At 39.9% G+C, this 27401-nt stretch overlaps 1 long non-coding RNA gene across 1 annotated transcript; it reads left to right on the top strand.

The window, feature by feature from the left end:
* The first annotated feature begins 172 nt into the window (after positions 1-172).
* Positions 173-10117, top strand: LOC145070440 (uncharacterized). Its single transcript, XR_013689948.1, has 2 exons — positions 173-432; positions 9953-10117. It is a non-coding gene; the product is annotated as an uncharacterized LOC145070440 (long non-coding RNA).
* Positions 10118-27401: the final 17284 nt, after the last annotated feature.

Raw genomic sequence — 27401 nt, 5'->3', positions numbered from 1 at the left:
TTTTGAAAAGAAATACTGAAATAATTCAAAAAGATGGGCAAAATTCAAAATATCATAAAGCCAATTAAATACTAATTTGAATCTTAAAAATCTCATCCTACCACATGACAAATCTCAAAATCAGATTTAATTAACAAAAACTAAAGAATCTCAAAATAAAAAAAATGTTTGGTTTCGAAATTTTAGAAAAAACACCAAGGAAACCCTAATCGTTCATGATCGGACGTCATCACAGGATCATAGCCATCTCTTGTAATAGACTCATTCATAGGCCTTTCTCTGTTGTTCTCTATCTCCCTTGTGGCCGACTCAGCTTCTCCGCCTCTCGTGTTTCACCACTGACCGACAACAACATTCCTTTGATGGGTGCCATCCACTCCGTCACTAGCTCTAACCACTAGTCATCAACGTCAACATCGATATGCTATCATTGTAGGTACTCTCTATCTCTCACACACACACATAATACACTCTCCTGTTGGCCTTGGCTCATGTTATCCTTCTATGTTTCGATGAAACTATATAAATTTTCTAAAGAATATGAAGAGGTGAAACAGTCGGTGATGATATTCCTATAGACGGTGGTGTTGTTTCTCTCTCTCTCTATATTTGTTGGTGTGTATCATGATTTCAACTATTAAAGTATGATAGCTTCAATGCCTATATCTAGATATCAAAATGCCGTACTTCAAAGAGATATGACAATGTAACAATACGTTGTGCAGTCTATATTCATAATACGTATATCTATTTGGTCATAACATTCCTAACATGTTATTAAGTTTTATCATTCTAATGTTGAATTGTTTTAAAATTTTAGATTTATTGGATTTTTAGGTTGGTGGATTATATGTTTTACTTATATAATTATTAGTTTCGGTTTTTTCAATGTTAATTTTTTGAATATATTTTTTTTAATGTTAGTTAATTTTGTTAGAAAAATAGAAGTCATTAATCTTATATGTATCTTTTAATGAAAATACTTCTAATTAATCGACGTCTATTAGCATGCATAAATTCATCACAATCCTTCGGCCCCCCAGTCTATGGTTGCTGTGTTCCACCCATGGTTACCCTAAAATGAAAAAGTTTACAAAAAGTTATATACAAAAATATTTAAGATCTACTTTCAATATAGTGAAAGACCTATCTTAATGTGTTTGGCATGAAGGAGTCTCACATTGACTCCAATAAAAAAATGGTGAGGGGTTTTCAATTATAAATATTAAATATATGTTTTTTTTCATTTTCTACATCATAAGCTTGAAAATGTCTCGTTGAGACCAAATAACTCCAATTTGCATGCACTCCTTTCACCGCTAATTTTTATATATGTTGAACCAATTATTTTTCTACTTGAACTGACCTGGTGGAACCTGCTTTGTTATTCCAGACTTACCACTATTTCAAGTCATGTAGTTTCTATTCTAATTCCTTGTATGAGTAAGAATGAAAAAAAGAGGCAAAGGGGAGGAAAAGCATGATTTTTGAGGTCATAATTCGTAGGTCACAAAAAGAGTGAAATAATGGACATAGGTCTGTGATTTTCAAAATCTCCTAGCCTATTTTGTACTTCATAAAAAAATATGTTTTTGGAGTTTTTTGAGGAAGAATGGTGGAGAAAATCCTCAAAGAGACGACGAGAGAGACAACATATCCATAGATATGTAAGGCAGGAAAAAGAAAAGAGGATCGCCTTTGGTGTAAGGTTTTCATGTGGAATCTTTAATCCCAGTCATTCTAGGTAAATATTTTTTTTCCCATTATTCCAAAATGCCTTCCAATATGTTGACTCTCTATGACTTAGTGGGTTAAGAGAAGAACCCAAAAGAATTAATTACACAAATGGTCCCTATGGCTTAGGTTAATTTGTTCGTTTGGTCCCTAACTTATTTTTTTAACTTAGAAGGTCCCTGTGTTTGTTTTTGTTACGATCTTGGTCCCTGTCTTACCTAAAAAACTATTTTGCCATTGATATTTAAATGTATTTAAATAAACATACCCCCAACCCACCCCTCACCTTACCTTACCTACCCCACCATTTTTCCCTATTCAAATTATAGTATTTTTAGGTAAGACAATGACCAAGTACAAAGCGCGTAAATAAAACAAACATATAACATCACAAAATTTTCAACAAATTTTCAACCTTTCAAAACAACCCATTTGCTAATAAAAGTGTTTACAAATCATTGTTTCCAAAACATTATTAAAAATCAGAGTTTCCTAAAATCCGATGAGTTGTAAAACCAAGGAGGTGTACGGTCACACCTTTGCCTTGCCACGGTCCACTGAAGTACCTGATACCATAAACCAAAATTGTAAGCATGAAGCTTAGCGAGTTCCCCGAAAATACCAACACAACACATAATGATAATAACAAATAACATGTATACAAAGCCTTCAGCTTGATTGGAACACCCCACCAGCCTACAGTCCATCTAGTACGCTCACAGAACCTTTAGCATGACTAGTACACCTCATCGGGCCTTCAGCCTTTATGGAACGTTGTCCGGGCCTTAGGCCTGACTAGTACCCCTCTCGAGCCCATAGTTTATCTGGGACGCCCTCGGTATCTTGGCCTTCAGTCCCAGGTACCCCGCCTTAATCCAATAACCAACACATATCCACACATACCATAACCTAGCAACATATCAATATAAACATTACCGAATAGTACAGTTTCAACCTAACCACTACGTCGGCATATGCAATAGATAAACATATAACAAGTTAACACACAATCAGACAGATCTTAGAGATCACTAAGCATAGTATCATCCTATATACCATAATACAAATCAAACATACCACTACAACACACCAACATGGGATAAACCAGGATAACATCCCAATGGGCCGGCCTTGGTGCCTCCGACCAGAAAGTACAGGGAGGAAAGCTCACCTCGCAAACTAAACAAAAGTTATGAGGTCTCGAATCCGAATCTCATCTCTCTAACCAACACCTATTTCCACCAAACGACCTATTTCCATCAAAATCCCAAAATACCCTCAAGGTCAAACTTGGCCGAAATCAACTGAGTCAAACCAACTAGGTCAACGGAGTCAACCTAGCCAAGTCAACCCAACCGAGTCAACTCGACCGAGTCAACTTAGGGAGCATACACGGGGCTTACTCCGGAGGTACGCTGGTTGTACACGAAGCCTCGGAGGTTGACCACCATCGAGGTGGTTGACCTCGTATGCTGGACATCCTTGAGTATGCGAGGCGTACGCTCACAAATCCACAAATTCAATTAAGAGCATAATGGCTTAAGCTCTTATGTCTAATCTTCAGATGCATGGCTAAAATACTCTTAGGAGTCATAAAGTCTCCAACTTTATGACCTAGCATGTCCAATAAGTGCTTAGCAGAAGGCCTTATTCCATTACGACCTTCTAAATGATGCATGAAGCAAAACAAACCATTTGGAACCCATTTTTATTACTTAAGACCCCTCCTAGTGTCTAAAAGGACAACTCAAAGTTGAAGAACATGTCATGTTCAAGATATAACTTTTTGGGACTAAAAAGCTCCATAAAGACAACCAAAACTAGATCTATGAGCTAAAGGGATGAAGTTGCAAACTTTTTACCTTAGATTAGTTGAAAATGATGTAGAAATCCCAGATCCAAGTGTTTCACTCCTTCAAGATGAGCTTGGCTTCCTTCATTCTTCTTCTAAGGCACCAAAAACATACTTCTATGCTTGAAAAGGCGCCTCAAGGTGAGACTAGGGTTGCACAAACGTATGAGGGGGATGGAGGCAGTTAAGGTGGGTGAAATTAGGCCATAAGAGTGCTTAAATATGAGTCACACCGTAAGAATTAGGGTTTCCATATCTGGTAATCACGCCTAGCGTACACTGATGTATGCCCCGTATACTAGGGCATGCCTTAGTACGCTCAACGTACACCACGTACGCATGACATACTTCGAAATCCAGAATTACAAAAATGCCACTAGGGCTCCTTCTGCACACCTTCTTGAACATAGGGACCAAAATGCAATTCATCTCAATATAAGGATCAACAATGGAAGTACTTCAATGCCAGATGCTACAATTCTCCCCCACTAGGATTATACTTCTTCCTCGAAGTCTGCTATGGTAACTATCCTAGGGTAGTGTTTCCACATCTCTACCTTGGGTCACTCAGATGATCCTCCCCTAAGACTCGATCCGAACTAAGAGTCGGTTTATTCAGATGGCTACCTACCCATACCATCTTTGATTTGCTAACTTCCATTACTAGAAGAACCATCACCACCTTCACACAATTCGGACATCCACTGCCTCAATTGATTCTTAATCAAGCACATCTATCTCGAAATGCAAATGATACGATATCCCACACAATCAGACCCATACAGAACCCTATCGATCATGACTTACCTTGCTAACCACTGGGGATTCAGGCACAAACAATGCCAGCAGAATCCAAAACCTCCAGGCTAAGACCGAATGTCTAGAGCAAGGTCCACAAAATTCTGGAACACTCTTAAGGGTACAACAATGAATCAACTCTATCAATATGCTTCCTGAGACCGGAAACCCATAATCCACGACTATCATTTACCCATTCATTGAATCTGCCAGTTTCCTGGGAGTATGATGACTACCAACCATGCGGGAAAAGAACCCAAACTCATAAATCATGAATTTTCCACTAATCCCCAAAACCATAAGATACACCAAGCCTTTAATTAACCCATGACTCCCTGATACGCTGTTCCAACCACTGCTCCTAAGAGTAAGGATGAGAATTCCAAGAATTCCATTTTTACCACAAATCCTTAACAACTCAGGTGTATACACCCGAGACATCAACGAAGCACTTTTTATTTGAGACTTCATACCCGGTCCTCAACCTTGATGATTAACACCTAAAAACAGCTTGTAGACAATCGGGAGTAAAATGCAGCATTCTGGGAAGACTTGATGATATAGTAATGATACTCACAACAACCTTTAACTGTTTCCTTCATCTAAATAGTTGATTTGTGTGCCTCCTGACTTCTATCAATGCACCAATAACGAAAGTACGTCAAGAAGAAGAATGAATAATCATGATCACTGAGCCCACAACCGATAGCTGGAATGCTCCCAATATTAAACCAATCTTGTCGGCATTACATTTTCCACTTGGAACTCGCGACCCACACCACGGGTCAAAAGACTCTCAACCTCTTTCTACCGCCTTACAGTGACCTAAACCGCGTCCTTCTTAACGCTAACCATGCAACAAAGACAAACTATACCATACTTTCACAAAAAAAATTGTATCTTGTGCAACTATTCAATTTAATCAAAGTCAGACTCGTTTCTGCTATCTTTTAGCACTGTTTAGGGTCTGTTTGGGTGTTATACGCCAAGTACCTTCAAGAAGGAATGTTTGGAAGTGTATTCTAGAGTGCAATGTGCAACATACAAGCCGAAAACTCCATTCATAAGGAGGTTACGACTGTAAACTAGAGTTTACGGCCGTAAACTCTTGTCCATATATGAGTTTTATCTTCATTTCTAGTCATTTCTTACACTTCCAAGCCTAGATTTCGGAGTCTCTCTCAAATATCATTAAGATTTTCACCTTGATCTTCAAAAGAGTAAGCATTCCTTCCATGTTATTAGATGTTATTCTTCTTAATCAAGTATCACCCTTTGATTTGATCCATGAAATTCATCTTTTGGGTTAGATCTTCAAGAACACCAAGAACACAAACTAGTTCTTGGACCTTAAACACCCCCCTTCAAGCTCCAAAACGTAAGTAATCTTCCATATACTAGTTATACTATAGAAGCTCTTAACGTACACCCTTGAAAACAACCATCTTCCCAAGAACAATGAGATTTTACGGCCATGAGCATCTCCCTTGGCTGTAAACCCTTGTTAAGGTTCCTAGTTTGGCCATAAACTCTTCTTAAGGATAGGAATGGGTCAAGAAACATTTCCTTGATGCTAAATAGGACCATAAAACACTCTTTGGCATATGTCTTCATGAGTTTACGGCCGTAAACACATAAGGCCGTAAACCCCGTGGTCGTAAACACATTGGGCTGTAAACATCATGGCCATGAAAACGATGTGTAGCCGTAAACCCCCTTTATGTGCAATCACGTGTGATTGTAACACTTCTATTCAAGTGTTTCCTTGTCCCTAAGGTGTTTTCCTTGCATGATTAGTTGTATAAACACTAATTATATCAATATGTGGGTCATTATATGTTTATTAGGATCCGCTTGTACTCGAGATTTCACTTAGCACTTAACATCATACAATTGCTCTTTCATTCGCATCACTCACTACATGTGAGTTCATACCCCATAACTTATCTTTTAAATGATTTTAAATGCTTTTATGGGGGAGAATACAAGTAGAAACATTATAGTTATTATATCAATCACATGTGATTAATAACTGTCAATCAAGTGGATTTTCTTATACATCAAACTGTTTTATCAAGCAAACTCTTCAAAACATTTTATAAACTGACATCAAGTCATTTTTTACCATTCAAATGGTTAAAAAAAACTTTATTAAACTCTTTTAAACTTATTTATATTGTGAAAATTATGTCTATATAGATATAGTTATATAAGTAAGATTGAAAGGACTTAGGACTGATAACTCACTTTATTTCCTGTTCCTTGTTTGGTTGTGGACTTAGGGTATCCGGTTATTTGTGATGGGTTTTAGCCATATGAACATCCCTATGTGCACATGCAACCCTAATGCTTGGATCTAGGTTTCTCTAATTGAACATACATTGAATCCAAGACTTCCAATGGCTAATATACAATAATAACAATATGAAATCAGAGATTACAAGTTTACCTTGAATCACTTGCTTGATCTTCTTGTCCTTGAGGCGTTAAAGTCACAATTGTCACTCATCTAATGTGTAACAACCCGAAGTTGTTCATCGCCGAAAACCCATTCTACCCGTATAACTCGTGGGAGATCGAAATGTTCCGATATCGTTTTTGGGTTTAATTAACTAAAATTATATGTTTATTATCATTCAATGAGGGTCCAAATCATTTAGGAACTCATGAATTTAGCCCAAAACATTTATTTCTTAAGTTTTAGAAATATCCTCGTCGGGTGACGGAAACTCAATCGGGTGCGACCTAAAGCATCGTTTAAGGCCGGTGTCGGGTAGAATTCCACCGTGTCCAAGTTTTAGGAACTATATAAACATGTTTAACCTCTCATTTGAAGCTTTTTCCTTCTCTCTCTACTCTCTCTCTAACCTCTCTCCTAAATCCAAAGATTAAGGGTCCAAAACTCAATTTTAAAGCCTCAAATCCTTAAGGTACCTTCCTAGCCTTAATCTATAGCATGTTTGGCTTCCAAATTTGACATTTAATCATGAAATGGGACTACATATGTGAGTTTACGGCCCAGGAGGCTGCCTAGGCCGTAAACACCATTTTGAAGAGTTTTAAGCCCTTAAACTCCTTCCTAAACTCATTTGGACTTTAGATATGGCTAAGGGACTTCAAGATATGGACTTAGAACATTTAAAACTTTGATTTTGAGTCATTTGAAGGAGTTTACGGCCAAGGCATAAGCTTGGGCCGTAAACTCATGTAAATAGGGTTTTTCATGCCCTTAAACCTTTCCAAATCACTACTATGGCTTAGATATGAATTATAGAATATTGCTTCTAGCATTTGGACACTTGAAACATGATTTTTGGGGGATTTAAGTGAGTTTACGGCCAAGGTGTGTGCTTGGGCCGTAAACTCCCCAAAACAAGGCATAAATTCAATTCTAAGGTGTTAGAAAGCCATCCAACACCACCAAAAGCCTTGGATTAAACCAAAGGACCAACCAAAAATAGTTTAAGGGCCTTAAACACATTATTTATGGGGTTTCTAAGAGTTTATGGCCAAGGCCTGTTCTTGGGCCGTAAACTCCATAATTCATGGTGTTAGAATGCTAACTAAACACCCCTAAAGCCTTTAGATGAATTTTAGAAGCCCTTCTATGCAAGTTTTAGACCTTGAAACACCTTGTAGCACCATATAGTAGAGTTTACGGCCATGAGAGGAGTCTCATGGGCCGTAAACTCCATAAATCCCTCATATGTCCCATACAAATTCATGTTAGGCCTTGGAATAATTCTATTAATCACATGTGATTTGTTTTGGAACCATTTAACACCATTTTCTTGAGTATTTAGGAGTTTACGGCCAGGAGCCTATACTAGGCCGTAAACTCCCAAAAATTAATTATTTTGGTGATTTAAATCCATTCCAAGTCCTTAAACCAAGTCTAGAAATTATCCCCTAAGTGTTTGAAGTCATTTAGCACCATAAACCACACTCACCATGAGTTTACGGCCGTAAACTCATGGGGAATGGGTGTTTTAAACCTGAAACTCTTGTATGAGTTTATTCATGGGGAATAAACTCAAGTCCCAAATCCCTAGTGTCATTTCACGTCCTTAAGCGCCACCCGGGTCCCTCCAAACACTTGTATTGGAGCATTTTCGCGACTTGAAGCAAGTGTCCCTAACAAATAGCTAATCTAAGTCCTAATTAGATACAAATGTGTATCTTTAAATTATACTTAGGAACCTCGCGCATTTACAAGCCCCGGACTAAAGTTTAGCATCCGAAATCGTCACGTTTCTCTTCCGGTGAGTTCATACCCCTACCCTTTTTCACTGTTTTTAACTGTTTTCAGGGGGGGAATACAAGCAAAAGTACAAGTGTTTCTTGTACTTAAATTGATTTACAAGTTAATGATTTTAGTTTCTAAATGTCATGATTTCCAAAGATTATAATAGCTGATGTTTCGAATTGCAGGTTAATTATAGATTTCTTTCGAAAAGTGTTTTGATCTACACTATCTTTTGTAAAAGAAATCATACTAATTATAACAAATATAACTAATAGGATAGAACGAATGCGAATACGGATATAACTAGGTACAAATACGAATAACGAATTCGAATACTAATAGGAATACGAATACGAATACTAATACGAATACGAATGTAATTTAGAACGAATACGTTTACGAATACGAATATATCTACGAATATGAATACATCTACGAATACGAATACATTTATGAATACGAATATGTCTACGAATACGAATATATCTACGAATACGAATACGTTTATGAATACGAATATGTCTATGAATACGAATATATCTACGAATACGAATACGTTTATGAATATGAATATGTCTACGAATACGAATATATCTACGAATACGAATACATCTACGAATACGAATACGTTTACGAATACGAATACGTCTACGAATATGAATACGACTACGAATACGAAATAACGCCTTTGGTTGACACTAAGACTTCGAATATACAGTTAATGTACTCCTTGAGTGTCACCAGAGTTTCGAATTTATTACGAAAATACTCCTCTGGACCTCTACTAAGTTTCGAATATATCCGCCTCAGAATGTCGACAGAGCTTCGAAATTACAACTAAGTTAGTAGATTATAGTCATCCGATCGTACAATAACTAAGGAAATAGAACACATAATTAATACTACTCACATAGTAATCACTGGTATTTCGAAATCAGACTTAAGAACAAAACACCACACATAGGAAAATATGGGATTTTCCTGGGATAACATTAAAATCAGTAACGAATCTAGATACAAATAGACAACTCAACACATAGGAAAATATGGGATTTTCCTGGGTAACACAACAGCACATAATCGAATAAAGAAACAAATGAAGAACTAAAACTATAAGGAAAATATGGGATTTTCCTGGAATGTCATAATCAACCGTTTTCGAATTTGTAACAAAGGATAACTAAACTGTTTTGAATAAGAAAATATGGGATTTTCTTCATCAACAACTTTTCTCGAAACGTAAAGGAACTCGTCTTTTCAAAACTAAACTGCTTATGAACTCACCAGCTTTATGCTGATTTTCAAACTGCTTGTATTCTCAGGTCAACGTTAGACAGGTACACCGCAACCTTTTGGAGAAGACGGAGCGTCCCGAAGACTCGTCTTTACTTTTGTCTATATTACATATGTATAATACATGTACAACTTTACTTTCAATCAGATGTAAACAATATTATGTAATGTAATGTTTTGTGATTACTGCTTTACTATGTGCATTGGATTTGATACTCAATGTGGAGTCAACCCCGGGAACGTTTCCGCCTTTGGTTTTCGGGGTGTGACATAATGGCTTACAAACACCAACTAGCAAGAAGATGATTTAGGAGAGAGGAGAGGGAATCAAATCGGCCAGGGTTTCTACTCAAAGCATAAGTCACGAATTCCCTTAGCCCTAGGGATCTATTTATACTTGTAAGGCTCCTAGGGTTTCACCCTTAAACCCTAATTGGATAACTTAAGCCCTAAGCAATCCAAATACTTTCCATGATAATCCTTGGACGATTTTATGGCTATCCTTATCCCGAGAAATCGTCCACCCCTTATCCATAAAGGATATATAGCCCAAAGTGCAACTATTAAACAATTGACAGTTTATACCCCTTTATTCAATTAATCTCTTTAAGTCACCAAATTAATTCCTGATTAATTTATGACTTATATTAATCAAATAAGAATATTATTAGTCCTTATATTATTCTTATAATATATTAATAATATTCCTTCTCTCATTATAAATCATCCTGTCAAGTTACTATGGTAAAGGCAACCCAAATAGACCATGCTCAACCGGGTCAAATACTTGCCTAATATAGTTGTAGCCTTAGACACTATTCCAACAGTCTCCCACTTGGATAAGTCTAGTAACTATATATACAATTATATTCCGATTAGCAATCGTAGCTCTCAAAGACACTGTCAAACTCTGATCTAATCAATCTTGTCTTTTAGATAAGGGATCATACAGTCCTATGTTTAGTTATCATGTTGACATTTATATGGAACAATTTGTCTAGCATTTGGTTTCTCGATCTCCGATTTATTTGACATAGAACTTAATCGAACACATCAATTCAGTTATGACCGGGCTCGACATATAAGTCAAATCAAATCATCGAGCGGTTGAGATATCGCTTTTACCCTCTTGGGAAAAAAGTAACAGATAAACTTTGACTTATATGCATTTACTTATTCATTAATCAACTATACAAAACAATGCGTTTTATAACATCATGTTACTGATGCGGTTTCACATTATCAATGTACAACCAATTAACAAATAACAAACCATATATCTTGGTTTTAAGACCATATGATATTATCGTCTTGCGACCACCCTTTTTTATCATATTCCATAAAGTGATTTCAGCAAGCACGGGTTTGTTCCAATGCTCAAAACTAGTTCATAAGCACTCATGAACGTTGCAGCAAACTTTTGCTATGTCTAATACCATTTAGACAATCTACACACCAATTCATGACAATCTTCATTCATATCTACTTCCAACATATGAACGATTGTGGACAATTTGAACAATTCGATTATTCTTAATAAACTCGATTATTCTGGAAGTCAAAACATGCAAAATGAAACAATTGTTAAACAATTAACATAAGATAGTAACATTACTCATAAATAATACTCTTTTATTTAATCATCAAATGTTAATTACATTTATCTATTACACGTTTCTACTACTATCTAATCTATACTAATATCATCCTTCAGCCCAATACTCCTTGCATGCTGCAAGTGCTTAACCCTACTCAGTCCCTTTGTAAGCGGATCTGTTGGGTTATCTTCTGATGATATCCTCTTCACTACGAGTTGTCCTTCTTCTACACGATGTCTAATAAAGTGATATTTTCTGTCGATATGTCAAGATCTACCATGATCCCTCGGTTCCTTGGTCAAGGCAACCGCTCCTTCATTATCACATAAAATTTCCACGGGCTTCTTTATGGCAGGTACAACTCCAAGATCACCGATGAAGTTCTTTAACCATATTGCCTCCTTTAACGCTTCACTCGCTGCAATGTACTCTGATTCGCACGTTGAATCAGCTACGGTTTCCTGCTTGGAACTTTTCCAAATCACTGCTCCTCCATCCAGGGTAAAGACCCTGCCTGACTGCGAACGGTAGTTGTCCCTGTTGGTCTGAAAGTTGCCGTCACTATACCCTCGCACCTTCAACTCATCACTCCCTCTGAGGACTAAGAACCATTCCTTCGTCCTCCGAAGGTACTTAAGGATATTCTTAACCGCAATCCAATGGGCTCTGCCAGGATTCCCTTGATATCTGCTAACCATGCTCAAAGCAAAGGCTACATTAGGGCGATTACAAGTCATAACATACATGATTGAGCCAACTGCGGAAGCGTATGGTACTCGGCTCATTTATGCTATTTCAGCTTCGGTACTCGGACTTTGAGTGTTACTCAATTTGGCATTACTTTGTATCGGTAATTCTCCCTTCTTCGAGTTTTCCATACTAAAACGTTTTAGTACTTTATCTATGGAAGTGTTCTGACTAAGTCCTATTAGTCTCTTAATTCGCTCTCTCACTATCCTTATTCCCAAAATATAGGAAGCCTCTCCGATGTCCTTCATAGCGAAGCACTTCCCGAGCCAGGACTTAACCTCCTGTAGAGTCGGGACGTCGTTTCCTATGAGTAGTATGTCATCGACATACAGAACGAGGAATCTTACTATACTCCCACTGGCTTTGACATATACACACGCTCATCTTCGCTTCGTACAAATCCAAACTCTTTGACTTTCTCATCGAAGCAAAGATTCCATCTGCGAGACGCTTGCTTAAGTCCATAAATGGACTTCTTAAGCTTACACACTCTATTCGGATGCTTCGGATCGACAAAACCCTCTGGCTGAGCCATGTAAACATCCTCGGCCAACTTCCCATTAAGGAAAGCGGTTTTGACATCCATTTGCCAAATCTCAAAATCATGAAATGCGGCAATAGCTAGCATCACTCTAATAGATTTTATCTTCGCGACTGGTGAGAAGGTCTCATCATAGTCAACTCCGGGAGTTTGAGTAAAGCCCTTCGCAACCAATCGTGCTTTATATGTGTGTACGTTTCCATCCACGTCGGTCTTCTTCTTGAAGATCCATTTGCACCCAGTGGTCTTACGTCCGGGCACATTATCAACCAAATTCCAAACTTGGTTGTCATACATGGACTGGATCTCGCTGTCCATCGCCTCTTTCCATTTTACAGACTCCGGGCCTGCCATGGCTTCCTTATAGCTATTAGGTTCATCTAGATTTATTAGTGTACCATCACTAATATACGTGTCCCCTTCGGTAGTAATATGAAAACCATAAAACTGGGGTTGAACTCTAACTCTTTCGGAACGTCTAAGAGGTAAGGACTCGTCAATTGGCTCAACCGGAGTTTCCTCCTCAGGTTGAGTGCCAGCAGTAGAGGTTCCTTCATCTATCGATTCTTGAATCTCTTCAAGCTCGATTTTCCTCCCACTGTCTCCTTGGCTTATGATTTCTCGCTCTCGGAAAACTCCTCTCCTCGCAACAAAGACAACATTGTCCTTCGGTCTATAGAAGAGATATCCAAAGGATTTCTACGAGTAGCCGATGAAAATATATCGCTCACTACGAGGTCCGAGCTTGTCGTGAGTATCTCATCTTACGAAAGCCTCGCAACCCTAAACCTTGATATGTGCCAACGAGGGATCTTTCCCTGTCCACATCTCGTGAGGTGTTTTGGCAACCTGCTTAGTAGGGACTCGGTTAAGGATATAGGCAGGAGTCTCTAAGGCATACCCCCAAAAAGAGATAGGTAGTGAAGCTCGACTCATCATAGAGCGAACCATGTCTAACAAGGTTCGATTACGCCTTTCTGCCACACCATTCAACTGCGGTGTCCTAGGTGGTGTCAATTGTGAAACTATTCCACACTCCTTGAGATAATTGTGGAATTCAAGACTTAGGTACTCTCCACCTCGATCGGATCGAAGCATCTTGATTTTCCTGCCCAATTGATTCTCCACTTCATTCTTGAACTCTTTGAACTTTTCAAATGTTTCTCACTTTTGCTTGATTAACTAGATATACCCATATCTACTACAGTCATCGGTAAAAGTCACATAGAAGCGGTTCCCATCCTTCGTGGTTGATCTAAACGGTCCACATACATCGGTATGTATTAGGTCCAATAGACCTTCACCCCTTTCACACGTACTTGTGAAGGGTGACTTAGTCATCTTTCCAAGCAAACAAGACTCGCATGTTTCATCTTCCCTAAGGTCGAATGAATCCAACACTCCATCCTTTTGGAGTTGGGCTATGCGCTTCTTGTTGACATGTTCAAGACGACAATGCCATAATGTGACAACCCGAAAACTTTCTTCCTATGTAATTGGTCCGCGTGTTGTCTTTAAATCTTGAATTCATCATCCTTTGTAAATCTTGTGGTTCCGAATGCGTTTTTTGGACATAATATAGTCTAGTTATGGGTCTTAGGAGGTGTTGGAAAGTGTTTTGCATCATGAAATTGGATTAAACACTCCAAAAGAGGTGTGTGCGGCCACACTTTTGTGTGTTTGGCCACACACCCATGTGTACGGCCGCACACCCAACCGCACACCCTCCAGCCTCATACCCAAACAAATATATAGATGGGTACCTTCTTCATTCATTCATTTGGATGCTCCTTACCCTCTCTCTACTTCCTCTATCTAAAATATTCAACCAAGAACACCTTGAAGGCCTCATATTTGCGATCTAGTTCATCTTCAAGCTTATTAGTGGTAAACACTTGAATCCCAAGCTTCAAAACTCATCATGTTCATCATATTCATAGTCCCTTGAAGGTGTATGGCCGCACACCTTCATGAAGAGGGCAGCACACATTCAAATCTCCTTAGTGTAAAGAGCAAACACTTCATATGGACTCTCAAGAGGAGTATACGGCCGCACACTCCTGAGTACGGCCGCACACACACTCTGAACGACCGCACACACTTGTGTGCAGCCTCACACACCCTTCTGGCCGCACACCCCAGCCGCACACTCCATTTCAAGGCCATGCACTCACTCAAATGCCCATTTTTGGCCCTAAACTTGCATGAATCATTAAGTATAGATCATGAGACACTCGGACTCAGTAATGCCCAACCTTAAGGATGTTTTCCCATCATGTTAAGCATGAAACACCTTAATTCTAACCCAATTATGTGTCATCACTTGATTTTATAGGGACCGTTGGCATTCAGGGCATCCATTGACACTCGAACCCTTCGATAAACTGTGAGTTCATACCCCTTTAATGAACCTTTCGGATGTTTTTAATGTTTTAAGGGGGGGGGGGATACAAGTCAAATATACATGTTTATGAAAATTCATCACATGTGATCCGCTATCCGTAACTCAAATCACATGTGATTTATTACTATGCCTTATAAAAATAATTTTATGTTTAAAAACTATTTTGGATAAATAAACTATTTTCTAAATGTTCCCTTTGACAAGATTTTCCTTAAATATATTTTCTTATACAATGTAACCATACTAATATATTTATATAAGTAAGACTTGAAGGACTTAGGACCGATAGCTCGCTTTATTTCCTGTTCTTGTTTGATTGTGGGCTTAGGGTAGTGGTTATCCGTCCGACTGTCGTTGATTTTTTAATTATATATCATGTATATTGGTGTTGGATACGGATCTTTTCATTTCAATCGATGTTTACACTACTTAATTTCCAAGAATTACATACACCAAGTTAACTATAATGGGTATAGTTAAGGTCACTACTACTTGTTACTGCCACTATTTTACATACCATAATACACACTAATACGAGACGAATCGCTAGTAAGAGAAACTCACTACGAACTATACAAAAGACTACTACACTATAATACAAGAGAAAGCACTAATCAGGGGATAACACACTAATCCACTACGAGATACGCTATTCGCTACATACTATGCCCAGAGTTTTCCAACAGGAAGACGACGCTACATGTATAGATCTATACGGGGCAGACACTATTACTTCCCGAATGTTAACCTCAGTCCGAGCCGTGCAGGCCCAGGGATGCCACTACTTCTCTACACTATGCATGAACGGGAAGGTCATGGGGTACTCTATTACTCACACTATCAATAGCATACAAGGAATACACTATATTCACACTAAAATACTAACACTAATGAATAAGTTTAAAATCCAGAAGTAAATAAGTATCTAATACTAATGGGAGTTTGCACCACTATTACTGATATCTGGCATAACCTTTCTTATTACACTACTTATTGGGGATTCACTAATATACTTTTATTACAAACGATGTCTTTTAAATGATGAGACTTACATGCAAGCTACATGTTTTTCAGTTACAATGTATTTCTAGAAAATATAGGATTTTCTAGAGTTTTCTATTGTTTAAAAATGTAAACTACAGCCTTCACACTATCTGTACTAATGTATTTTATAGTAAAACTCATACTAAACTCTTATGAACTCACCGGCTTTATGCTGATACTCGTTTTCAAAATAACTTGTATCCTCAGGTCAAAGATAGACAGGTACAGGTGCTATATTTTGGAGAAGGTGGAGTATACAAGATCCATCTCTTATTTTTGCATACTTTTGGTGTTTGTTGAACCTTACAGAATACACTTGTAATTATACTCACTATGTAAATGATATGGTTGCATGTTTCTTGTTTTTACTATTATATAATTGTGACGATACTGTACATGACGTCCTCCACCCTGAAACGTATTCTGCCATTATCGGTTTTGGGGTGTGGCAGATTGGTATCAGAGCTTTGTTTATAGTGAATCAAGTATATCAACCTATAAAAGGTATAAGAACTATAAACACTTCGGGACTAAAACACTCTGACCAAGAATATATACTGTTAAGTATCTAAAAGATTTAACTAAGTATATATATACGCATGAAACACAGGAGCCAGTATCACCCTAGAACAGAACAGAAGTATTAAGATTGTTGGATAGCATAATTGGGCTTAGAGACATATAGTCACATTTGGGGGAATGTAGCCTGATCAACTACATTTTCATGAAAGTGACCAGCATGTGCCTAAGCTTGGTTGTGATGTTGCAACAAGTCTAAAACTTACCAACACTACCATAATACCGCTAGCATAAGAATACTATATGAGTATTCTGTATCTTTAAAACATACATATTTGATAACAAAAAAGGGTCGTTACTGGTAGGACAATAGTTGCTAAGTGAATACACCACGGTTACATGTGAATAGGGCACTATAGACTCAGAATCTGTAGCCTTTGCTTCATTTCCTGTTCTTGTTTGATTGGGGATCTAGAGTTAGGGTTGCTTATTCGAAGGACTATCTTGCTTCGGTTGCATGTAATTGGTATGCACTACGCAAGTATTGGGTCGACTAGTAACGATTCATCTTATAAGTAATTTAGGTTAGTACGTCTATTAATCTTCTTTTCCCCTTTCTCCGATAGATAGCATGGCTGGCTTCCACTTACCTGGCGATCCGTACTATCCAAACCAGGGCAATGGAGGATGGCTCGATGAGGAGTCAGATAATGATCACCCGATCCTTTTGGATGATCACCATGCGGAAGGCTTCTCGGATAGCTCCAGCTCCGAACCAGAAGTTAACAACCAACCTCCTGAAGTTCCGAACCCCAACCCCCGTCCGACATTTCAGGGTCCCACTCCTATGTGGGCCATATCGTTGCACCGGTGGAGCGAGGAGCAGGGTCAGCCTTTACCTTACAATGGAGACCGAAGCTACTACAACATAAGCGAAGGAGGATTAGCGGACAGAGTTCTGCCCATCATGGTCCAAAGAATTGCCAGGAATGTCGAGCAGGGTCAAGCAGCCATTGGTCGAGTTGTAGAAGTGGATGCCAACTCGAATCTCAACACGGTTCGCATCCGCCAACTCGAAGAAGCCATGGACAGGACAAGGGGGACCAACGAGGCTCTGCAGCATCAGCTGGCTGCATGCCGAGCCGAGGTTAGGGAACTCCGAGCACGTCAAAGGATTCATGATCGACACCTTCAGGAAATTATGCGTCGACTAGCGGACCTGAGGGTTCGCCCAACAAGTAACCGTCGCTAGTAAAAGACATCTAATTACCTCACTCTTTTGTCTAAAGGACTAACCCTTCCTCTCAATGTTCCGTAGCTCTCTTGTCTGTAAATAATCCTAGCTCTAAAAAGTACTCTAACTAGACCTCTAGACTGCCAACATTTTTCCCTATGGTTTGATGTAAGACCTTCTGTTAGGTCAATTTTTCCTAAACTTATATTACATCATATCGGCAGCTAACTATTCTATTACTATGACTCTCATTCTGATTTTTGGATTATGTTGAATCAATCCATGAAACACTCTACTCATATTCGCAATAGACTCTTACTATTGCTATCATTCCTATGATCTTCCAGTAAAAGATGCCTCCAAGAAAGCGTCCAAGCAGAGGAAGACCAACAACTCAAACCTCTCATCCACCACCTCCTCCTCTGCAGTTCGACCCAGTGCTATTCCAAACAGTTGTGACCGCGGCTGTGACAGCAGCTATGGCTCAAATGAACTCCGGGGACGCGAGCGGTGGTAACTCTAGATTTGGTGAAGTCCATCAAAGAGTGCAGGGATGCACTTATAAGGACTTCATGAACTATAAACCTACCTTCTTCGATGGTACTGGAGGAATTCTAGCATTATCCCAATGGTTCGAAAGAACCTAAACTGTATTTGAAATGTGCTCTTGCCCTGAAGAGAGCAAAATCAAATTCGCTACTGCTACCCTCACTAATAGGGCTTTAACATGGTGGAACGGCCATGTCATTGCACTCTCCTTGGTCACTGCCAATGCCATGGGCTGGGACACTCTAAAGGACCTCATGAGAAAGGAGTACTGCTCGAGGGGCGAGATTTAGAAACTTGAGGAGGAACTCTAGAACCTCAAAATTGTAGGGACCGACATAACAGCTTACACGGCCAGGTTCTGTGACTTAGTGGCTATGCGTCCCAACATGATCCCTTTTGAAAGCAAGAAGATCGAACGATACATATGGGGTCTAATGCCTCTGTATCAAGGAAACGTTCTAGCCTCACGCCCTACTACCTTCGACAGTGCCAAAGAATTGGCCCAGAGTCTGATTAACCGTGAAGTCTCTTCCACTCCAGCAATAGAAAACACAACTACCACTGCACCACCTGATTCTTCTGACAGAAAGAGGAAGCGATGGGACAAGAAGAAAGGCAAGAAAACTCAAACCTCCTCCAAGGACCAGCAAATCGTGGCGGTCCATGCTGCTACTACTCCAGCCACTCCTGCACCGCCAAAAGCTTATAGTGGGAATCTGCCCAAGTGTCCCAAGTGCCCTTTCCACCACAACGGCCCCTGCCGTGAATTGCTATGTTCCAACTGCGGTCAGAAGGGCCATACTATGCGATTCAGCAAGGCCCCTCCCAAACCTATCTCGCAAGTTTCCGGTTCGGGAGTGACCCCGACGTGTTATAGCTGTGGTGAAGCTGGTCATTTCAAGAAGTATTGTCCGAAGGCTGCGAATGCTGGGGGAACTGGAAGGCTACTCGCTATTGGTCACAACAAGGTGGTAGCAGATCCCACAATAGTCACGGGTACGTTTCTTCTCAACAACTCTTATGCCTATGTCTTATTCGATAGTGGTGCAGAAAGAAGCTTCATAAACCAAAACTTTAAACACTTACTCAAACAATCCCCTCAACCACTAAAAGAAACATTCGTTGTAGAAATGGCTAACGGGAAGATCGAAAGCTCTAACGAAATCTACATAGGTTGTACCCTCACGTTAGACGACCACTCATTTCTAATCGATCTCATACCGGTCTCTATCAAGAATTTCGATGTCATTGTCGGTATGGACTGGTTGAGTCTCCATCGTGCCGATATCCTATGCTCCGACAAAGCCATTCGCATGAATCTTCCGAACCACGAAACTCTATTGATCTATGGAGATAAACCCGGTACGAGCCTACGTATCATCTCCAGTATTCAGGCTCAGAAATACTTGCGTAAGGAATACCGCTCCTTTCTCGCTCACATTGTCGACAATAGCCAGAAAACGAAAGATCCGAAGGACATTCCTGTTGTATGCGATTTCCCCGATGTCTTTCCGGAGGATCTTCCAGGTCTACCTCCCAAACGTCAGGTTGAGTTCAGAATTGACCTAATTCCGGGAGCTACCCCCGTAGCTAAGGCGCCATATCGTTTAGCGCCTGTAGAGATGCAAGAACTGTCCGGTCAACTTAACGAGCTGCTCAGCAAGGGCTTTATAAGACCGAGTTTCACACCTTGGGGAGCTCCGGTCTTGTTCGTGAAGAAGAAGGACGGATCGTTCCGTATGTGCATCGATTATAGGGAACTCAATAAACTCACGCTCAAAAACCGCTACCCTCTCCCTCGTATCGATGACCTATTCGATCAACTACAAGGAGCGAGTTACTTCTCCAAGATTGATCTTCGATCCGGGTATCACAAGTTACGGGTGCTTGAGGAAGATGTTCTGAAGACAGCTTTTCGAACCCGTTACGGGTACTTTGAGTCAGTAGTGATGCCCTTTAGACTGACTAATGCTCCCGTAGTATTCATGGACCTAATGAATAAGGTATGTCGTCCGTATCTAGATCAATTCGTCATCGTCTTTATTGATGATATACTCGTCTACTCTCGGAGCAAGGAAGAACATAAGAATCACCTGCGACGAGTCCTGGAAACACTGCGATCAGAGAAGTTATATGCGAAGTTCTCTAAGTGCGTGTTTTGGATCCGAAGAGTTGAATTCTTAGGACACGTGGTTAGTGAAGAAGGAATTCACGTGGATCCCTCCAAAATTAAAGCTATTGAGAACTGGTCAGCACCGAAGACACCCACGGAGATTCGTCAATTTCTAGGCCTCGCTGGCTACTACCGTAGATTCATCCAAAACTTCTCTCGGATTGCGAAGCCTCTCACTATGTTGACACAGAAGGGCGTATCATTCGACTGGGAAGAGAAACAAGAGAAGGCATTCCAGATCCTGAAGCGAGCCCTATGCACCACACCAGTATTATCCCTTCCCGAAGGAATAGAAGACTTCGTGGTATACTGCGATGCATCGAATCAGGGACTCGGATGTGTCTTGATGCAACGAGGTAAAGTCATCGCTTATGCCTCAAGACAGCTAAAGACACATGAGGTGAACTACACGACTCACGACCTCGAGCTAGGAGCGGTCGTCATCGCACTAAAAACCTGGAGACACTACTTGTATGGGACGAAGAGTGTATTGTATACTGACTATAAAAGCCTCCAACACATACTGAACCAGAAAGAGCTCAACATGAGACAACGCCGATGGGTCGAGCTACTCAACGATTACGACTGCGAAATTCGATGTCACCCGAGGAAAGCCAACGTGGTAGCAGACGCCCTATGTAGGAAAGAGTATTCTGGTCAAAGAACCAAGTCATTAACAATGACTATTCATTCGCATCTATCCGCAAAGATCAGGGAGGCTCAGCTTGAAGCATTAAATCCTAAGAATGTGACGGGAGAATCCCTGCGCGGAATGGATAAGAGTTTGGAGGTCAAGGGTGATGGAGTTTACTACCTTATGGACCGAATCTGGACTCCGCGCCACGGAGGTTTCAGAGAGGTAGTCATGAAGGAAGCTCACAACACTCGATACTCCGTCCACCCAGGTTCGGATAAGATGTACCTAGATCTCAAGAAGCTATACTGGTGGGCTAACATGAAAGCAGAGATCGCTACCTTCGTGAGTAAGTGCCTTACATGCGCAAAGGTCAAGGTCGAATATCAAAAGCCATCAGGACTCCTCCAAAAACCCGAGATACCTGAATGGAAGTTGGAGCGGATTACAATGGACTTTATAACCAAACTGCCCAAGACAACGGGTGGGTTGGATACCATTTGGGTCATCGTCGACAGATTGACCAAGTCTGCACACTTCCTACCTATCAAGGAAACGGACAAGATGGAGAAACTCACGAAAACATATCTGAAGGAGATAGTACGGTTGCATGGCGTCCCTATATCTATTATCTCAGATAGAGATAGTAGATTTACCTCAAGATTTTGGCAATCACTACAAAAGGCTCTAGGGACGAGGCTGGACATGAGTACAGCTTACCATCCGCAGACCGACAGACAAAGTGAGAGGACGATCCAAACTTTAGAAGATATGCTGCGAGCTTGTGTGATCGACTTCGGTAAATCATGGGATACACACTTACCTCCGGTGGAATTTTCCTACAATAATAGTTATCATATGAGCATCAAGGCAGCTCCATTCGAAGCCCTCTACGGCCGAAAGTGTAGATCCCCTCTGTGCTGGGCTGAAGTGGGTGACACTCAATTGGCTAAAGGACGAGTTCCTGACAACGCTCTCACTGGTTCGGAGATCATTCGAGAAACGACCGAGAAGATTATTCAGATTCGTGATCGATGAAAAGTTGCTAGGGATCGACAGAAAAGTTACGCGGACAAACGAAGAAAACCCCTGGAATTTCAAGTAGGAGACTGAGTCCTTTTGAAGGTCTCGCCCTGGAAGGGCACGATACACTTCGGAAAGCGTGGAATGCTGAACCCAAGGTACATAGGGCCTTTCGAGATTCTTGCTAGAATCGGCCCTGTAGCTTACAAACTCAACTTACCCCACGAGCTAAGTAACATACATCCTACCTTCCACGTCTCAAACTTGAAGAAATGTTTGTCCGACGAGACTCTGGTGATTCCACTTGACGAGATCGAGGTCAGTGAGAGCCTCAACTTTGTGGAAGAGCCTGCGGAGATTATGGACCGAGAAGTGAAACGAACGAAACAAAGCCGCATCCCAATTGTGAAGGTTCGGTGGAATGCCAAGCGGGGACCGGAATTCACTTGGGAGCGCGAGGATCAAATGAAACTCAAATATCCCCATCTTTTTGCCTAGTAGTTATGTATTTACCCTCTGTAGGAATTCTAAATTTCGGGACGAAATTCCCTCTAATGGGGGAATAATGTGACAACCCGAAAACTTTCTTCCTATGTAATTGGTCCACATGTTGTCTTTAAATCTTGAATTCATCATCCTTTGTAAATCTTGTGGTTCCGAATTCGTGTTTTGGACATAATATCGTCTAGTTATGGGTCTTAGGAGGTGTTGGAAAGTGTTTTGCATCATGAAATTGGATTAAACACACCAAAAGAGGTGTATGCGGCCACACTTTTGTGTGTTTGGCCACACACCCATGTGTGCAGCCGCACACCCAACCGCACACCCTCCAGCCTCACACCTAAACATATATATATATATATATATATATATATATATATATATATATATATATATATAGATGGGTACGTTCTTCATTCATTCATTTGGATGCTCCTTACCCTCTCTCTACTTCCTCTCTCTAAAATATTCAACCAAGAACACCTTGAAAGCCTCATATTTGTGATCTAGTTCATCTTCAAGCTTATTAGTGGTAAACACTTGAATCCCAAGCTTCAAAACTCATCATGTTCATCATATTCATAGTCCCTTGAAGGTGTACGGCCGCACACCTTCATGAAGAGGGCAGCACACATTCAAATCTCCTTAGTGTAAAGAGCAAACACTTCATATGGACTCTCAAGAGGAGTGTACTGCCGCACACTCCTGAGTACGGCCGCACACACACTCTGAACGACCGCACACACTTGCGTGCAGCCTCACACACCCTTCTGGCCGCACACCCCAGCCGCACACTCCATTTCAAGGCCATGCACTCACTCAAATGCCCACTTTTGGCCCTAAACTTGCATGAATCATTAAGTATGGATCATGAGAAACTTGGATTCAGTAATGCCCAACCTTAAGGATGTTTTCCCATCATGTTAAGCATGAAACACCTTAATTCTAACCCAATTATGTGTCATCACATGATTTTATAGGGACCGTTGGCATTCAGGGCATCCGTTGACACTCGAACCCTTCGATAAACTGTGAGTTCATACCCCTTTAATGAACCTTTCGGATGTTTTTAATGTTTTAGGGGGGGATACAAGTCAAATATACATGTTTATGAAAATTCATCAAATGTGATCCACTATCCGTAACTCAAATCACATGTGATTTATTACTATGCCTTATAAAAATAATTTTACGTTTAAAAACTATTTTGGATAAATAAACTATTTTCTAAATGTTCCCTTTGACAAGATTTTCCTTAAGGCCACTACTACTTGTTACTACCACTATTTTACATACCATAATACTCACTAATACGAGACGACTCACTAGTAAGAGAAACCCACTACGAACTATACAAAAGACTACTACACTATAATACAAGAGAAAGCACTAATCAGGGGATAACACACTAATCCACTACGAGATACGCTATTCGCTACATACTATGCCCAGAGTTTTCGAACAGGAAGACGACGCTACATGTATAGATCTATACGGGGCAGACACTATTACTTCCCGAATGTTAACCTCAGTCCGAGCCGTGCAGGCCCAGGGATGCCACTACTTCTCTACACTATGCATGAACGGGAAGGTCATGGGGTACTCTATTACTCACACTATCAGTAGCATACAAGGAATACACTATATTCACACTAAAATACTAACACTAAAGAATAAGTTTAAAATCCAGAAGTAAATAAGTATCTAATACTAATGGGAGTTTGCACCACTATTACTGATATCTGGCATAACCTTTCTTATTACACTACTTATTGGGGATTCACTATTATACTTTTATTACAAACGATGTCTTTTAAATGATGAGACTTACATGCAAGCTACAGGTTTTTCAGTTACAATGTATTTCTCGAAAATATAGGATTTTCTAGAGTTTTCTATTGTTTACGAATGTAAACTATAGCCTTCACACTATCTGTACTAATGTATTTTATAGTTAAACTCATACTAAACTCTTATGAACTCACCAGCTTTATGCTAATACTCGTTTTGAAAATAACTTGTATCCTCAGGTCAAAGATAGACAGGTACAGGTGCTACATTTTGGAGAAGGTGGAGTATACAAGATCCATCTCTTATTTTTGCATACTTTTGGTGTTTGTTGAACCTTATAGAATACACTTGTAATTATACTCACTATGTAAATGATATGGTTGCATGTTTCTTGTTTTTACTATTATACAATTGTGATGATACTGTACATGACGTCCTCCACCCCGAAACGTATTGCGCTGTTATCGGTTTTGGGGTGTGACAGACAAGGATGCTCTATCCATACCATTGGAAGAATCAATGCATAAAACATCATTTTCTAAGTTATCTACAATCATAACAGTTTTATAAATTCCATTACATGGTATAGCTTCAAAATATAAGACACCATTTAGATAAGCAAGAATAGAACCATTCTCATTATTAAAAGAAAATCTAAAACCTTGTCTAAACAAACCACGAAATGAAATGATGTTTCTAGCCATTTCTGGCGAATAGCAACAATTTTTCAAATATAAAGATAAACCATTCCTAAGCACTAGAGAATACACTCCAATCTTGGTCACAGGCGACGATCTTCTGTTCCCCATGATTAGATTTATTCTTCCATGCTCCACATCCCTATTTCTTCTTAGACCCTGCAATTCAGAACAAATATGGTAACCACAACCGGTATCAAGGACCCAAGAAATAGCATGAGATGAATTGTTAGATTTAATTGTATATATACCTGCGAAAGATGGCTTGATCTTTCCTTCCCTTATGGCTTGCAGGTAGTCTGGGCAGCTTCTCTTCCAATGCCCTATTTTATGGCAATGATGGCACTCTGCTTCCTTAGGGTTAGGACAGGGTTTAGCAGGATCAACTTTGGTCCCACTAGAAGAGGAACCATCTCGGGACTTTCCCTTGCGTTGGCTCTTAGATGGAGCCTTCCTCTTCTTGCCTCTTCCTTGCCTAATGGCCAAAACAGGGGCAGCGGGTGGATTGGGAGTGGGTGCAACAGACTTGTCCTTTAGGTTGCTTTCAGCAACCCTAAGGAGACCTTGGAGCTTGCTTAGGGTGACCTCTTCCTTGTTCATGTGGTAGGTCATCCTAAATTGATTGTAACACGGAGGCAAAGAGTGAAGCACCATGTTGATCGCCAAGTCTTTCCCAAAGTCAACATTCAACTTGCAAAGATGATCGACATACATTTGCATCTTTTGCAGGTGAACGGTAAAAGATTCTTCATGACTCATTTTAGCAGAAATCATGTTAGTGAAAATCTCATAACGCTCTTGCCTCGCGTTCTGGTGGTATCTCTCCAACAAGTCTTGGTGCATTTCATACGGATACATGTCCTCATAGGACTTTTGGAATCCAGCATTCATGGTAGCTATCATGATGCAATGTACCTTCGTTGCATCACGCTCGTGAGTTTCAAAAGCGGTCATTTCAGCCGGAGTAGCGATTTCAGGGTTGATTTTCTCTAGCTTCTCATCGAGGACATACTCCTTGTCCTCATAGCGAGAAATTTTGCGAATGTATCTTATCCATTCGCTAAAGTTCGTCCCATCGAAAGTGACCTTTTGACAAAGGCTCATCAATGTGAATGAACTAGCAGCAGCATTGTTTGCGTTCGACATCTACAAATAGAAAGGACAAAGATAGATTAGAATATGAATCCCTAATTATCACCCAATAAGAAAATTAGGGCTAGGATTCAACAACAATATTTACATATTAGAAAAGGGATGCCGTAATCTAACATGCAAACAATTTGAAGGTAAGTGAATGACGATTCACTAATTCTCCACCACAAAACATAACTTTATATTCTAAATGTATTGAGAATTCCTAGGTTCGGATGAGATTCATTGAAACTTTTCAATGGCATGTTTAAATCTTGATATGCCCCTCTCGTTTGTGACTGGGATACCGAGGATCACAAAGTGGGTGTGAATTACCATGCAAATATACATGGTGCCTTCATTGTAATGATCACCTATTCGATGTGCCGGTAAACCACACACGCTCCATCAAACTATGATAAACAATGAATCACCCTTTGCCACCTTTGCTTAGAACCAATTAGTGTGCCGGTAAACCACACGCACTCCACTAACTTCTTGGCAAGGGTGCAAAGTGTAATTTCATGGGATTGCATCAATTCACTTTTCCTAAAGTAACTAAGATTGGGAAATTTTTGAAAAACATGTAGTTACTTTGTATTTCATATTATACTTTTAACGAAGAGATGAGGTTGCCCTATCCTACCCGTTCGGCTAACGACCCTCCACTGATCAAGCAAGTGGTGGGTGTGAGTGTACACCCATTAAGCGCCATTTTATAGGCAGCAACCTTATACCCACCTTATAGACCGGCTTCGTGATGAGGTCTACTAACGGTAAGACTAGCATTTTAATTATACATATATATATATATATATATATATATATATATTAATCTTGTAATATTATATTAGTATAGGGTTGAATTTTAAACTTGTAAAATTCTAG

Source organism: Lactuca serriola, chromosome 8, assembly GCF_051521515.1.
Source record: "Lactuca serriola cultivar US96UC23 chromosome 8, Lser_US96UC23_V15, whole genome shotgun sequence".
NCBI classification, from domain to species: domain Eukaryota; kingdom Viridiplantae; phylum Streptophyta; class Magnoliopsida; order Asterales; family Asteraceae; genus Lactuca; species Lactuca serriola.
This window is presented reverse-complemented; position numbering and strand designations above follow the sequence as displayed.